This window comes from Eulemur rufifrons, chromosome 3, assembly GCF_041146395.1.
Source record: "Eulemur rufifrons isolate Redbay chromosome 3, OSU_ERuf_1, whole genome shotgun sequence".
NCBI lineage: Eukaryota > Metazoa > Chordata > Mammalia > Primates > Lemuridae > Eulemur > Eulemur rufifrons.
In genome coordinates this window covers 1,377,323-1,392,187 of record NC_090985.1, presented here as the reverse complement: position 1 = coordinate 1,392,187, position 14,865 = coordinate 1,377,323, and the positions used below count along the sequence as shown (strand labels likewise).

Sequence of the window (14,865 nt, the reverse complement as noted above, 5' to 3'; positions counted from 1 at the left end):
ACTGGACAATCACATCCACTGCGAATAGTCATCTTTTTTTCTCCTGCTTTCCAATTAAATATATATATTTATTTAACAAATAAATTTAAATATATATATATTTAACAAAAAACAAAGGCACAACTTCCGTATTTTTACAGCTCATTTCCTTCTCTTGCCTCATGGCATGGACCAGACTTTCCAAACCTGCCTCCTGGTCTTGCCCCAACTTTCATGGAAATATTTGTCCTGCTGTTACGCATAAAGCAGGCGGAGCCTTGGAGAGGGCTGTTTGTTTTTTCTTTTTCTTCTTAACCCGTCAGGGAGGATGTGGAGGAAGCGGCACGTCAGAAGCGCCCAGACCGTCTCGTGCGCCCGCAGCAGCCGCGGCCCCTCCCGGTCTGAAGTTCTCTCCGCGCTTCCGCTGGAACAGCGGCCGCCCCGAACCCCTGGGCGCCCGGGCTCCCGGCGCTGACTCAGCCGCTCCGCCGAGCCGGCCTGGGCCGTGGCCCCCACGTCTGCGCCCCCGCGCCCCGGCGCCCCCAGCTCGCCAGCGCCCCGCCGGCTCGCCCCGCGCCTGTGCCCCCCGCGCCCCCCGCTCGCCCCGCGCGCCCCGCTCGTCTGCGTCCCCAGCTCGCCAGCACCCTCCTCGCCTCCCGCGCCCCCCGCGCCGGGCAGCGCCGCAGCGAGCGATCCGCGGTCGCCCAGGCTCGGCGCCGGCCCCGCCAGGACCCCGCGGCGCACGGGACGGGCCTCTCCAGGTAAGGGACGCGGGAGCTTCCCGGGCGGGGGCTCAGCATCGTGGGCGCCGCGAGGGCGCCGCGCGGGTTCCCGGCCGCGGGGACGATCTGCCCGCGGAAGTCGCGCTGAGCCCCGCCGCCGCCGCTGCGAGGGGACCCGCGTGGACACCGGGCCGGGTCCCCTCTCGGCGGAAGGCTGCGGCGCGGCGGTACCAGCTGCCCGGTGCCGGCTCCTGCGCTGCAGCGCCCGGTCACGCCGGGGCTCGGGTCGCCAAAGCGCGCGGGAGCGCGACGCCGTGTCCGGGCGGGGCGCAGGGCCGAATCGACGCCTCCCCCCTCGGGAAGCCTCCCCACCTGGGGACCCTCCCACCTGGGGACCCTCCGCCCCTGCCGCCGGGGGCTTGGGCAGTGCGAGGGGAAACTGAATCAAAGTTAGAAATTCCTTCTTGTCAAGTTCGGTCCCCAAAATTCAGTCTCTTCTTGTGACTGGCGGTGACATAGAACGGATTTTTCTCAGCGCAGCTGCTGAAGGTCACCACCGATGGAACTTCAGGGAAAGTTCGCCAGGCTCCGTGGGATTTGTCCCGGTCCCTGGCGGAAAGCTTCCTCCAGGCTTTCCAGGATCCCCATTGTCCCTGGGGAGGTGGAGACCGGCTCTGGGGACTGTGTTGGGGACTGTGTTATGGAGCTGAATCTCGTAAGAGAGTCTCTGTCGCCCACGGGGAAAGTTCTGGAAAGGAAGCTGTTGGACAGTCCAAGGTGACAGACCTCCTCACAGATGCACAGTGGGGTCACAGTGACCCGTCAGGATATGGCCCTGGGCCCAGGAGAAAAGTCCCTTCGCACCCTCGAGCGTTGTTCCTGGGAGAAGCTCCTCCCACCCACTGTGCACCCACCGACTGCCAGGTTTTCCTTAATTTCCCGGTGGGTTTTCCCGAGCCCCCGGGACCCCAGCCAGAGGACCCGCGTTTCTGGCTTAGCAGGGATGCAGTCTTGCTCTTTCCCATAAACCAGGTCCCCGGTGAGTTAGGGATCTGGTCCCCGAGGCTCTGGGGCTCGTCTTCTCGTCCCCTCGCCCCCGCTGAGCCTCCCCTTGGCACGAGCCGCAGTCTCTGCCTGTGGTCTGCGGGAGCCTGCACGGTGGGTTTAGGGCATCCTGTAGCCAGGGCGCCCTGGCTTTGATGTGATTTATACGCTGGGTTTTGATTAAGCCACATCTTCACGGATGGCTCAGCCTGAGCCACATTCCAGCTATGTGGACAAACAGGGAGAAAGAGCAAAACCCTACCTCCTTAGGAAAACTGCTCTGAAACAGATGACTACATTTATCCAAAGGAGAAATCACAGGTAAGCTATTCATTCATTCCCTGTAATCTTTGCATTAATGCATTCTTGTTCCAAAGGATTAATTTCCCAATCACCTTTTCCAGTAATGCCGTTTATTTTTCTGAACAAAATGCAAGCGATGAATGCATAAAGTATGATGTGTCTCTGAACTCAAATAAGTGTGGAAAATTGTACTAGATTTATGGCCATCACAGGCTTAGGATGTGAACTTAAAATAAACAAGGTTATGGTGGAAATGGGGGTAATTTTAAAAAATAACGTGGACCTTCATTAGTCTGAAAAAGAAATAGCTCAAACAGAAGTCCAGTTGCTGCGTGTAAGTTGTGATGCGGAGAACTGCTGTCTCTCCGGTTTCTTTCCTTGCTGGGTTAATGACACACGCCGCCATTCGGAACACGCCGCTTGCTAGTTAATCTTCCTCCCGCAAATATTTACCCTGCCAGGCACACGGTCGGAGCAGACTCAGAATCTGCAGCCCTCAGCTGCTCTGTGTGTAGTAAATTGTTCAAATCCAATACTACTGCCATGACTTAAATGGAAAATGAAATGATATCAAGGAAAATGTCCTTAAATTATCCTGTCTGGCCACAGTAGAAAGAACAGTGCCTATAAAATTGACATGGTTCCAAGACTCTGAGGTTACAGCTTCTAATAAGTTCTAATGTAGAAAAAGACCATAATGGCTCTGAATTCTGGCATCTAAGACTCTGGAACTGGTCCGTGTCGGTGAACTTTTTAGGTAACTGATGTTCGCTATTAAAAGTGACACCGTTTTCAACCACGTGGGCTGTTTTGGAAGGAAATATTTCTGAAGTGCCTTATGGGCTTCCTGCATGTGGCGAGTTGGCTAACAGGGATGTGCGTGTTTCCTGGTGACGGGGACCGGCCTGGCGACAAGCGGTTGTCTGGTGTCCACAGGGGACAGAGCACTGGCCTGCGTGTCAGTCAGGTCAGCTCATAGTCCTGGCTCTGCCACTGGTCGGGGAACCTTAAGCTCGCTGCCCTCCCGAGTGTCAGCCCTCTTATTTGTGAAACCCCGAGAGGCCCGATACCTCAAGGTCAGTTCCGTTTATTACGCACTTACACGCGCTAAGCATTTTGTGTGTGCGGCTATTTAACCCTCAGAGTAACGATCGCCATCCGGTTTGCCTGATGGGGAAGCTGGTCCTTGGGGAAGCTGGTCCTTGGAGAAGCTGCTCGGCTTCCCCAGGGCTCACGGAGCGGGGAGAGCTGGGATTCTAAACCGGGGTCGTCTGGTTTGGAAGCCTGTGCCCTTCCCACCTGTGCTGCACCTACTGTATGGAATTGCTCAAAGAAAAATACCTTGGAGAGGGCGCCAGCACTCAAAAAAAAAAAAAAAAAAAATGTAGCTGCATTTAACGATGATTACCATTTCCACCCTGTGAGGATTACATTAAATGAGATCGTTCATGTTTGGGCCGTCTGTTAAAGGTCATGACTACATCAGTTATCTTCTGGAAGCTCCTCACGGCCCTTGAGACTCAGTTTCCCCATTTACAAATTTAGGGAAGGATCGCCTTCCTTGCTGGGCTGTCGTGGGAGTCATAGCTGATGGTGTAGGCAAGAGCTAGCACATAGTAGGTGCTTCACAAACACAGCCCTTGCGAACCTTTCCCTTCCGTGGTCTGCCCTGTCCCTGCACTGTGGACACTGGTGCCCTGTAGGTTTCCTCTGTGTGTCCTTGAACACGTGCCTCTGCGGCTGGACATGCCCAGAAGGGTCCCTCCTGTGCCCCAGTGACGGTGATGCTCCAAGCCCCTCCAGGTGGAGCCTCCTTGGGAAGGGACAGGTGAGGCCATGGTGAGGCGCAGGGGCAGGAACCAAGGGTGCCGCGCGAAGCCGGTTTAAGGGTTCGGCGAGCAGCAGCCGGTATTTGCTGTATCTCAGCACTTTCCGTGCAGTGGAGCTTGTCTCTGTCGACTGTCTCCCCAGAGGGCCCCCTCGAGGCCTGGCTCGGAGCAGGTGAAAACGCAAAGGAAAACAGCTTCGTCCTGGGCTTCTCTGGGTCCCAGGGCATCTGGGTGCCTTGACTTAGATTCCTGCTGCTGCCTGTGAGGAAACGGCGCCTCGAGCAAGGCTGCTGGAGCCTTCGTTTGTTGGATCTATTTTTACTTACATGTGACATTTGCCACTGATTTTTATACGTTGTACAAAATGTGTCCAATAAACAGATGCATTTTCAAGAGCTCTTATCAATGAAACAAATTGATAATAAACAAATTAGCTTCTAAAATCCTGTTCCCCTTACGAGATCTGGAAAGTTCTCAGGACTTCCAGACGGAGTTTTCAGGAGAGGCTCTGGGCCTTGCACATGGTCAGGAACCGATGCTGTTGCCGAGAGCTGTTGCTGTGGAGCTGGCGGGGTGTGGCAGGACGCGGTTCAGGTCCACAGACGGTGCGGGCTTGCGGATTAGTTCAGCGGGGACAGAGGCCACGTCCTCAGCTGGGATGCGGGATGTTTTGGCAGAACAGGCCAAGGCAGCAGGGCTGCAGAGAGACGGAGAACTTGGTCCTACTTGGGGGGAGGGACGGGGCAGATCCCGGTTTTCTGGGCCCTAAAGTTTATGCCATTTGGGCATAAACCCTCCTTAGTAAAGTAATGCAAAATTATGAAAACAAAAGTAAGTACAAAAGTGAATACATAGGATGAGAAAATAAGTCACAGCAAATTACAAATAATAAAAAAGATTTTTTAAAAACCTCAGTTGTAAAGAAAGATAAAAATATAGATACCACAGACATCACAGAATCCATAAAAACTTAACGTAATTTTCCCAGTTAACCGCGTGCCTGACCTGCCTCTGGGCATGTTTATTCCTCCCCTTCCCGGCTGACCTTTGATCTCTTCACATTTCAACTGCTTTTGTGACTTCATTTCTGCAGAAAATAGAAACATTGGCAGTCTTCTTGCACAGTTGATCAATCTTTGATTTTCGCTGAGACGTGGTTTAGAATTGCTTCTTTTAGCTTCATTACCCAGTACTGGCGATACCGTTTCTGGGGAAGCCTCCACCAAAGTTCTGCCGCACGTGAGCTGCACGATGTCCGGCGTGTCCAGTTTTCTCAGGTGCTGATGAATCCCCATTGCTGCTCTTTGACTGGACGTCGCTCCTGACCAGGTGTCTCTGACGTCCACACTACGTGGTGCCTTAGGAGCTTCCTCTCGTCTTCCCTGGTGTCGGTGTTTCATGTCAAACCAGCACGGATTCAGTAAGAGCAGCATTTCAGACCAAGGGAGGAGCCGGGCCGGGCTGTCCAGGCCGGTGCAGGGGACGGGCAGGCCAGAGGCCGCCCGGAGCGGGAGGGGCGCGAGGACAGACAGGCCCACCCACAGCTGCCGAGCCAAAGGCCTGTCCGCGAGTCTCGAAGCGTGGGAAAGCCAGTGGAGTGTGTTCTTTGAGTCATCGGCCGACAGACAGACCTCGCTTGAGTCCTCCCTGCCACTCAGTAAACAGCCTGCGGAACTTTGCTCTCTGTGACCTCTTTATGTAAGAGTCACCGAGAGCCAAGTATATATTAGGTCATAAAATGTGAAATGTCTTTTTTGAATCAAAAGTTTAGCTTATTATATCTCAAACAAGAAGCAGTGCAGTTAATCAAAGTGTGCGCCTAAACTGGCGACACAGTTTTGCCATCTTAGCGGTAGCTTGTCTATGCCAGCAGCGAAGAAGCCTGGAGAGCGAGTGGTGATGAAATCGCAAAATGTGGCTTCCACAGCTTGTTGAGAATTGAATATTTGTCCTTGTAAGAAGGGGTCCAAAGCGCGGAAGAAGTGACAGTCAGTTGGTGCGAGGTCTGGTGAATCCCATGGATGACAGAGTTTCCAAGTCCTGCTGCTGTAGTTTGAGCAGCGCTGTGTGTGCGGCACGCGGTTGAGCAGAATTGTCTTGTAAGAGGATCAACCTGTCTCTACTGACCAGTCTCAGCTGCTTAATCGCAAGTGTCCTCATCATTTCATCCAGTTGGCCGTAGTGAACATCCGCTGTCATCGACTGACCAGGCGTCATGAAGAATGATACCAGCCCTGGACCACCTAAAGGACACCATTAGCATTTTTGATGAATATTTGGTTTTGGACTGTGTTTCAGTGCTTCATCTTTCTCCAGCCATTGTGTCGAACACTTGCGATTGTCAAAGAGAATCCATTTTTCATCACATGTGACAATACTGTGTAGAAATGGTTCACCTTTACGTCGTGACAACAAAGAAAGGCAAGCTTTGAGACGATTTCTCTTCTGACGCTCCTTTAATTCATGCAGAACCCATCTACCCAGCTTCTTTACCTTGCCCATTTGTTTCAGATGGTCCAATATTGTTGGAATAGAAACATCAAACCTTGCTGCTAATTCACACGTAGGTTGAGATGGATTCGCTTCCACTACAGCTTTCAGCCCATCATTATCCACCTTGGTGTCAGGTCGCCCACGTGACTCATTTTCAAGATTAAAATCACCAGCACAGAACCCCTCAAACCATCTACACACCATGCATTCGTTAGCCACATCCTTCCCAAACACTTCATTGATATTTTGAGTTGTGTGTGCTGCATTGATCTCACAACGGAACTCATATTTGAAAATAACACGAATTTTTGAGTTACCTGTGGTTTCACAAAAATTGCTCTCAAAAAAATTTGAAAGATAATCACAAGCCAAACCATGCTTGTGAAAGAATGAGAATGTACCTTCACAATAAAAATAAAACAGGAAGCGTCAATGTGAAATGCCAGAGATATCAACTGTCAAACTTAGTGCTTAAAGAAATCGGACGTTTCATACTTAGCCTAATATCTACCACTAAACCCAGACTAAACGTAACCCAACTCTTCTCCTTGGCCTGATCCCCCAAATGCTGCAGATTCTCGAAGGCTTCCAGACTGGAGGGGAAGTGAGCCCAGTGGTGAGGGGTTGGAACAGAAAGAGGCAGTAGTTTTAATCAATTGCAGTTAATATCTTTCAGAAATTTTACTAAAATATATGACCACGTGAACATACTGTCAGGGAGCGTGCCTCCCAGGGTCTTAGAAGGGCCCCAAGCAAGGGAAGTGCTCTGGATCGTAAGCCCGTTAGCTTCATAGTAAACGCACCTCTGAAGTGGGACGCAGAAAGTCAGGGAAGGCTTCCTGGAGGAAGGGGCAATGGAGCCAGGCCTTGGAGACTTTGGCTGGTCAATGAGGATGGACGTTCCTGGTTCAGGGACAATGGAGAAGAGCAGCTGGGCTGGAATGGGGGTGCATGTAGGAGAGGAGGCTGGGAGGCTCGGATGGAGCCGGGCCATGGTCGGCCTTCACTCTGTGGATAATGGGGAGCTACCGCTGATTAATGTGGCCATCTGGGGTGGGTAGGTGGGCGGCAAGAGACCACAGGAAGGACCGGGCACAGAGGGCTGTGTGGCTCAGGGAGCCTGGGGAGCAGAGCTGAGGGGAAAGGGCTTCAGAAGGCAAAGCCACAGAGGTGGGAGGATTACTTGAGGCCAGGAGTTCGAGACCATCCTGAGCAGGAGCAAGACCCTGTCTCTAGAAAAAATAGAAAAATTAGCCAGGCGCGGTGGCTCACACCTGTCATCCTAGCACTCTGGGAGGCCGAGGCAGAAGGGTCGCTTGAGCTCAGGAGTGTGAGACCAGCCTGAGCAAGAGTGAGACCCCGTCTCTACTAAAAATAGAAAAAATTAGCCGGGTGTGGTGGTGCACGCCTGTAGTCCCAGCTACCTGGGAGGCTGAGGCAGGAGGATTATTGCTTGAGCCCAGAAGTTTGAGGCTGCAGTGAGCTGTGGTGATGCCACTGCACTCTAGCCTGGGTGACAGAGAGAGACCCTGTCAAAAAAAAAAAAAAAAAAAAAAAAAAAAGCAAGCAGAGCCTCCAGGGCTGGGACACGGGTGGGCAGAGAGTAACGGGTGGCACAGTAGGTTTGCTGACACCAGCGTCACCGTGAACAAATGGTGACGCCTTGTGCTATGACATCACTAGGCGATAGAACTTTTCAGCTCCGTCATAATCTTCCGGGACCACCGTCATGGACAGAAACGTCGTACGCACAGGGAAGCCTGTTGGGGACAGGGAGGGGTTGGCAGGGTCCTGTGCAATGGTGGCGGGCAGGAGGCTCTGGGTCTTAACTACAGAACCACAGATGACGGCGTTGTGGGGCTGAAAGCCACATCCCGGGGTGCCCCAGTGAAGACGTCCAGTCGCAAGCCTGGCCCCAGGAGAGAGGCCAGGCTGAAACACAAAGCGGGACTCGATTTCCCCTGCAGCCTTCCGCAGCCTCGTCATGCCAGTCCCGGGACGCCTGCCGCCCCTGCCACGGCCGGGCTGTGCGAATGGGCACGATCCAGGGCGAGCTCCCTCCGAGCCGCTGAGTCAGGAGCCCGTCCCGGTCAGGGCTCCGCCAGGGGCACGTGTGCACCGGGTCCCATGGATCGGGAGGGCGCTGCCCTGCACCCCTTCTGCCGCTGGCCTGAGCAGGACAACTCCAGGAGGGAGAAGCGACCCTAGGCTTCCGGTCAGGCTCTCGAATGGGCCCCGGACGGCACCCGAGGCTGAGTGCGTCGCGCACCCTGAATGGAGGAGCACAGGAGCCGGCGCACCGGTCCTCCGTCTGCTCGGCCAGGCTGGGAGGGCTGCCCGTGGCTCTCCAGCCAAACGGGGCAGGATCCCCTTCCCTGCCTCCCCCTGACCCTCTAGGGAGGAGCAGCTGGGGGCAGAGGAAGAGCCCTGGCTGTGAGACACAGAGAGGTCGTGCAACCTGCCCAAGTTCACACAGCCACCAAGGGCAGAGCCATTACTCAAACTCTGGGGGACGGAGCCTCAGCCTGCCACTCTCTGCATCCCACTGTCACTGCCTCATCGAAGAAGGTCGTGTTCAAGAAGCAAGGAACAAAACCTGGCAGGCTTGTCCACACTGGCCTGAGCGATTGGGCACCGTGGGGTGCTGGGCGCAGACCACGCGACACAGTGGTTTTGATAAAAGGGACATTTTGGACATCTTGACACAGGTGATTAACACAGCACCGTCAAAGGAGCTTGTGCAAATCGTGGACTCACAGTTGTGTCCGGATGTTGTGTGCAGTGCACAACCCGCCCCACCCTCCCCAGCCCTGCCTCTGCCCCGGTTCTCACCCTCCCTGACCTTAATCACCCTGCTGATGTAGCACAGTGTCCAGTGAGAACAAAACGTGTTGAATCATTTGTTTTCTAAGCCCCAGGTCTCAGAGGAGCAGCCTCCAAAATGTCAGGTTTCCATAATCAGTCTCTGTCCCCAAAGCCTCCCCCCAGGAAGTTTGCACATGCGATGAGGTGCGACGGCTGTGTCTTCTTTGTCTCCCGGTTTCTGGGCGTTGCCCCGCGCACCGGGACTGGGTCCTCGGTGCCTGCTGCGCTGCCGGGGAGGACCTGGGCGCGGCGACCTGCCCAAGGTCACTCAGCTTCTCCACAGCAGGCTTGCTGCTCCTCCAGGGATGCTCTTGCTCTCTGTCTACGGAAGGGAGGAGGTAGGCAGGGAGCCCTGGACGGTGACCCCATTCCTGAGCAGCCCCTGGGTGAGCCCCGTGGGTTCCCAAGGGCCGTGGGCACCCACAGGGATGCTGTCTGTCCTGGTAATGCCTTCACAGACACAGACGGTCCTGCAGCTCAGACGCGCACAGCACCACAGCTGCCTGCCTGGGAGGGGCCGTCAGTTTCGGGGAGATTGATTGCTCTCCGAGACAGCCAAGTCAGTTGCTTGCAGCTTGCTGTGGCCGGTCTGAGTCACGGTGGGGTACATGGTGGGGTACGTGGGCTTGCGGAGCTCTCCTGAGCCCTTTGTACCGGCAGAATCAGAGCCTGCATGGTGCGGCCCCCCCAGCCCTCTGAGCTGGCTGTGGGCAGGGAGGAAGACCTGGTCACTGTGGGATGTCCCCTTGTCAAAGGAGACCAGGGGCTGTGCTCGGGGGAGGCCGCCGCTCAGAGCCGGGCAGGGTTTGCAGCCTGCAGGACAGGAGCGTCCTGGACTCCCGCAGCCAGACTCGGGGTGGGGCCCCTACAGCGGAAACCGTCGAACAAAAGTGTGACCCGCAGCTGATGCTGTCTCTGCGTCAATGTCTTAGCTTACTCTGCGTCAGGAGCGTGCTGGGCGCTTCAGACGGGTATTCTCGTTTATTCTTCTCAGAGATCTAACAAGATGCACTGGGATATCATCATCCCCGTGTTAAGCAAAGGAAACTGAGACTGGAGGAAGTTGCACGGCTTGTGCAGTGCCACCGTGCGGGTGGCCAGGCAGCCACACCTGCGCCTGGGTGTCACGTCTCAGGACCCGAGTTCTTAGCACCCCCCTCCCCCATCACGCCTTGGCTGACACGTGAGCCTTCTGCAGGCGTCCGGGATCTGCCCTCACTCGGAAGGGGCTTTGGGGTTCTGTGCCGGGGGGCGTGACCGCAGAGGCACACACACCTGCGCACACCTGCCTGTCCTACGGACGAGAAGCTCCTCGCTCGTGCGCTGGGGAGGTGGAGGGTTTGACTCAAGGGAGTGGGAGCCGCGGACAGAGCAGCACGGGTTCGGGGAGGCGTGAAAGGGCCCCCTGAGCGAGGGCAGCGTCACCCTGCCGGGATGGCTCCCACTGCTGTCCCTGCTGCTCAGCTCCTTTTCATCGTTTGCAGGAGAAAGGCTGATTCTTTGAATTAACGATAACAACAACGAAAATCCGTCAGAGACTCTCTGCCAGTGTTTAGTGAAGTAACCAGTAAATGATTGCCTGAAGACCACAGACGGAATGGTGATCGGATTAGAAATGCAAGCTCTGTTTCCTAAGGATTGCTTTGGCCACTGGTCTGATCTAAGGTGGACGAACATCTCCAAACACAGGAGACTGTCACGCGATTCCTCAGGGATTCAACACGGGTGGGGTGCGAAGGAGCAGGGGTCACCCCTTCGGCAGCATTCCATCCACGCCACGCGTCCTCGCTGCCTGGCCACAGCCACGCGTCACCACACTCAGTGCCTGTCACTGCGTCCCTGCGGCACCCCCCCTCCCCACGCCCATCCCAAGTCTCTCTCTCCAGCCACAACCAAACCCCACAGTTCCCACGGCCGTGTCTCGCTGTGGCCCTGAAGTGCCACCCCATCCCGGTGCCTGGGACAGGGACTGTAGTCACCTTGCTTGGCTTGATGACCATAACAGCCATCGTGAATGCTTGAACACCACCGTGAATGGAAAACCCTTTCTGAAACACAGATTACGCACAGAAAGCAGCTGCTGTCCTCATTGTGTGCAGACCTTCCTCTTGTCGCTGGACGGGGGACATTTCCACAGAAGTCACTGTGCTTTCTCTCCTCCCTCCTGGGTCTGTGACCTCCGGCCTGGCCCAGCCTGGGAGTTGGTGTCGCGGAAACAGAGGGCACGGGAGCCGCCAGCTCCTCACAATCAGAAATGCGATTGTGCGGCAGAATAATAGCCTTGCAAGCCAGGCTTTTTTCTCGAGAAGAAATTTTCCAAACTCCCTCATTGCCTTCCTTATTTAGCATATCACAAAGCAATTTAGAGGAGTTGGCTCATCAGTTCCTCCCCCTGGGTTGGAGCCATGTTCATGTCCTCAGTGAGGCGTGAGCTGCATTCCGGAAGGAGAAGTTGACAGGGGGAGTTGACAACAAAAGATAGGACAGAAATGGCAGAGGGGACGGTGAGAGAGAGAAAGTGGCAAGACTGTGTCTCCTCATCTCCTCTCCCCACCTAGGTTCGGAAGGGGCCGGGTGCATGAAATAACTTGAGAAGCACCGAGGCCACTTGGGACATCTCATGATGGCCGTGTGAGCCTGGGGTGACGCAGACACAGAGAGCAGGGGTCAGACTCCGGGCAGAATGAGACTCGGTACCAACAACAGGAAGGTAACTAGAAAGTCTCTAAATGTTTGGAAATTAAGCAACATACTTCTAAATACCCATGAGTCACAGAGTAAATCATGATATGAGTTAGAAAATATTCTGGGCTCATGGGTTGTAGCCAAAGCACCACTCAGAGGAACACGCATAGCACCAGATGCAGATGTTAGAAAAGAAGAAAGGTCTGACATCAGCGACGGAAGCTTCCAACTTAGCGAGGTAGAAAAGGCTGGCAAAGCAAACCCAGGGAAAGTCAAAGGAAGAAAATAATAAAGAAAAGGGCGGAAATCACTGAAATCAGAAAGCAACATACGGCAAAGCTAAGAGTTGATTATTTTAAAAGATTGATAAAATTGATACACTGATGAAGAAAATAAGAAAGAAAATGTGAATGACCAGAGTCAGGCGTGACAAGGGCGTCACTGTGGCTATGACTGGCAGTAAACATAGGAAGGCAGCAGCGTGAACAACTTCATCTCAATAAATTTACCAATTTGGATGAAATGGACAAATTTCTTTTAAAACACGGCTTACCAACTACGTCAGGATGGGAGTGGCCCTGGGTTTAGCTTTTCTAGCTGCCCTCAGTTTCTGTGTAGCTGTGGGGCCCGCAGGGGGCTCAGCACCCCGTGGCAGAGACGGGGTGAGCGGCAGGGCCCCCAGGCCAGGTGGAAAGCGAGGGGGGGGGAGCAGGGGGAGAGGAGGGGGGGAGAGGGGGCGGGGGCGGAGAGCAGGGGCCTCAGAGATTTGCAGCCAGAGACCGTGATACAAAGCCCAGCGACTGGGGCCCACAGCTGGAGCACTGGGGGCTTGCGGGGCGCACAGGCCGGGCAGCAGGGGCGTTGCCTGGAGACCACGAGGACCAGAACCCTCACAGGGCTCCTCTCAGATCCAGGCACATCTTAGGGAAGGAGGAAAAAGAAAACTATCTGAAGGACCTCAGACTTTTCCCTGGAGAGCCTGGACGTTGCCTTAGGGTACTGCACGAAATCATTGAATCAGATGAAATCTAGGCTGTGTCAGACACTAGGAGAAAGATTACTTCAATTATAGGCAAAACAGAGGCGTTACATTTTCTCTGCACATCAGCGTTGTGGTATGAATGATTTTCAATTTTGATACATTGCCTTATTTCCAAGGGGAAAATAGAAATGTCAAAGTATAATTTTCAAAAGGTTAAAATTATGACTCTCATGCAAATATACAAAGTAAGCAAGTGGCAATGGTTTATGTAATTCCCTAAGAAGGAAGCCGGCAAAATGGTAAATCCGGGGCTTGGTCTGAATGTCTGTGTCCCTTCAGACTTTTTATGCTGACACCTGATCTCCAGTCAGCAGCGTGCGGGGCCTGGGAGGCGAGGAGGGGTGAGGGCAGGGCCCCCACGTGCGGTCAGGGCCCTGCTAACAGCAGCCCGGGAGTGCCTCGCCCCTCCCGCCACGTGAGGACACAGTCGGAAGGCGCCATCGGTCCGAACGGGCCCTCCCCAGACACGAACCTGCCCTCTCTGACCCACGGTCGCAGAACTGTGAGAAATGAGTGCTTGTTTATAAGCCACTCGGTTTATGGTATTTTTGCTACGGCAGCCCACACCGGCTGAGACAGCTGGCTCGCGCAGAATGGAAGAGAGCGAAAGAAAGGTTGCTTGAGTAAGATCGCCGGCTTACGTCCCCCAGGACAGCAGAACTGCAGGCTTCGGGACGGTGTCTGCTACCAAAGGTCCTTGCCTTGCACCAGGCAAGAGTTGTCTGCGCTGCTACCCGTTCTCCACAAGTTACGGCCACCCTTCTGAGCTGTGAAATATCTAATCCACAGCAAGAAGCAGGCACAGCCCCAGAGAATCAGGTAATCCGGGCCAGCCCGCTGGACGCAGGCACCCTGCTGCCTGTGTGGGGCGAGCGGGCACCAGACGGCACTGTCATTCCAAGACGTGACGGGAGAGGCGCAAAGGCTCAGGGCTGGGACGAAGGCACAGCCGTGAGTGAGGACTTGGAGACCGGGGCAAATGGCCACCAGCCCAAGAGGCCAGAGGGACCTGACACACCCAACCGTCACCTCCCAGGGAGCAGAAGCCAGCAGGGACCTGGGGACAGGGCACAGATCTGAAGATGCTCCCTGTCCACTGCCACGGGGACATGCAGGCATAGCCCATTTCACTGCATTTCGCGTCACTGCCCTCCACGGGTCTGCGTTTTCTGTGAGCTGAAGGTTTGCGCGACCCTGTACCCAGCAAGTCAGTCGGCACCGTTTTTCCAACAGCACGTGCTCACTTCGCGTCTCTGTGCCTTAGCTGGGTAATTCTTGCAACATTTCGACCTTTTTATCATTATTGTATCTGTTAGTGTGACTTGTGGCTGGTGATCTTTGATGTTACTGCTGTAACCGGTGGGGACACCAGGAACCGGGCCCATCCGAGATGGTGAATTGAATCGGTGAGCGTTCTGTGTGCTCCGACTGGTCAGTTTCCACCTCTCCGCCTCCCCGCTGACCTCCCTGTTCCCTAAGGTACAGCTGTATTGAAATTATGCTAATCAGCAACCCTACGGTAGCCTCTGAGTGTTCAAGGAAAAGAAGCGTCACACGTCTCTCTCTGTAAATCAAAAGCTAGAAATGATTAGACTTAGTGAAGAGGGTGTGTCAGAGTCCAAGATGGGCCAAAAGCTGGGCTTCTTGTGCCAAACAGCCAAGTTGTGACTGCAAAGGAAAAGTTCTTTTTTTTTTTTTTAGACAGAGTCTCACTTTGTTGCCCAGGCTAGAGTGAGTGCCGTGGCGTCTGCCTAGCTCACAGCAACCTCAAACTCCTGAGCTCAAGGGATCCTCCTGTCTCAGCCTCCCGAGTAGCTGGGACTACAGGCATGCACCACCATGCCCGGCTAATTTTTTCTATATATATATTTTTAGCTGTCCATATAATTTCTTTCTATTTTTA

At 54.4% G+C, this 14,865-nt stretch overlaps 1 protein-coding gene across 1 annotated transcript in view; it reads left to right on the top strand.

The window, feature by feature from the left end:
* Positions 1-611: 611 nt before the first annotated feature.
* CTXND1 (cortexin domain containing 1) overlaps positions 612-14,865 on the top strand; it is a 36,470-nt gene continuing 22,216 nt past the window's right edge. Inside the window, exon 1 of the mRNA XM_069465629.1 lies at positions 612-740. The gene's annotated coding sequence lies outside the window, so the exon portion shown is untranslated. The remainder of the gene's footprint in view (positions 741-14,865) is intronic.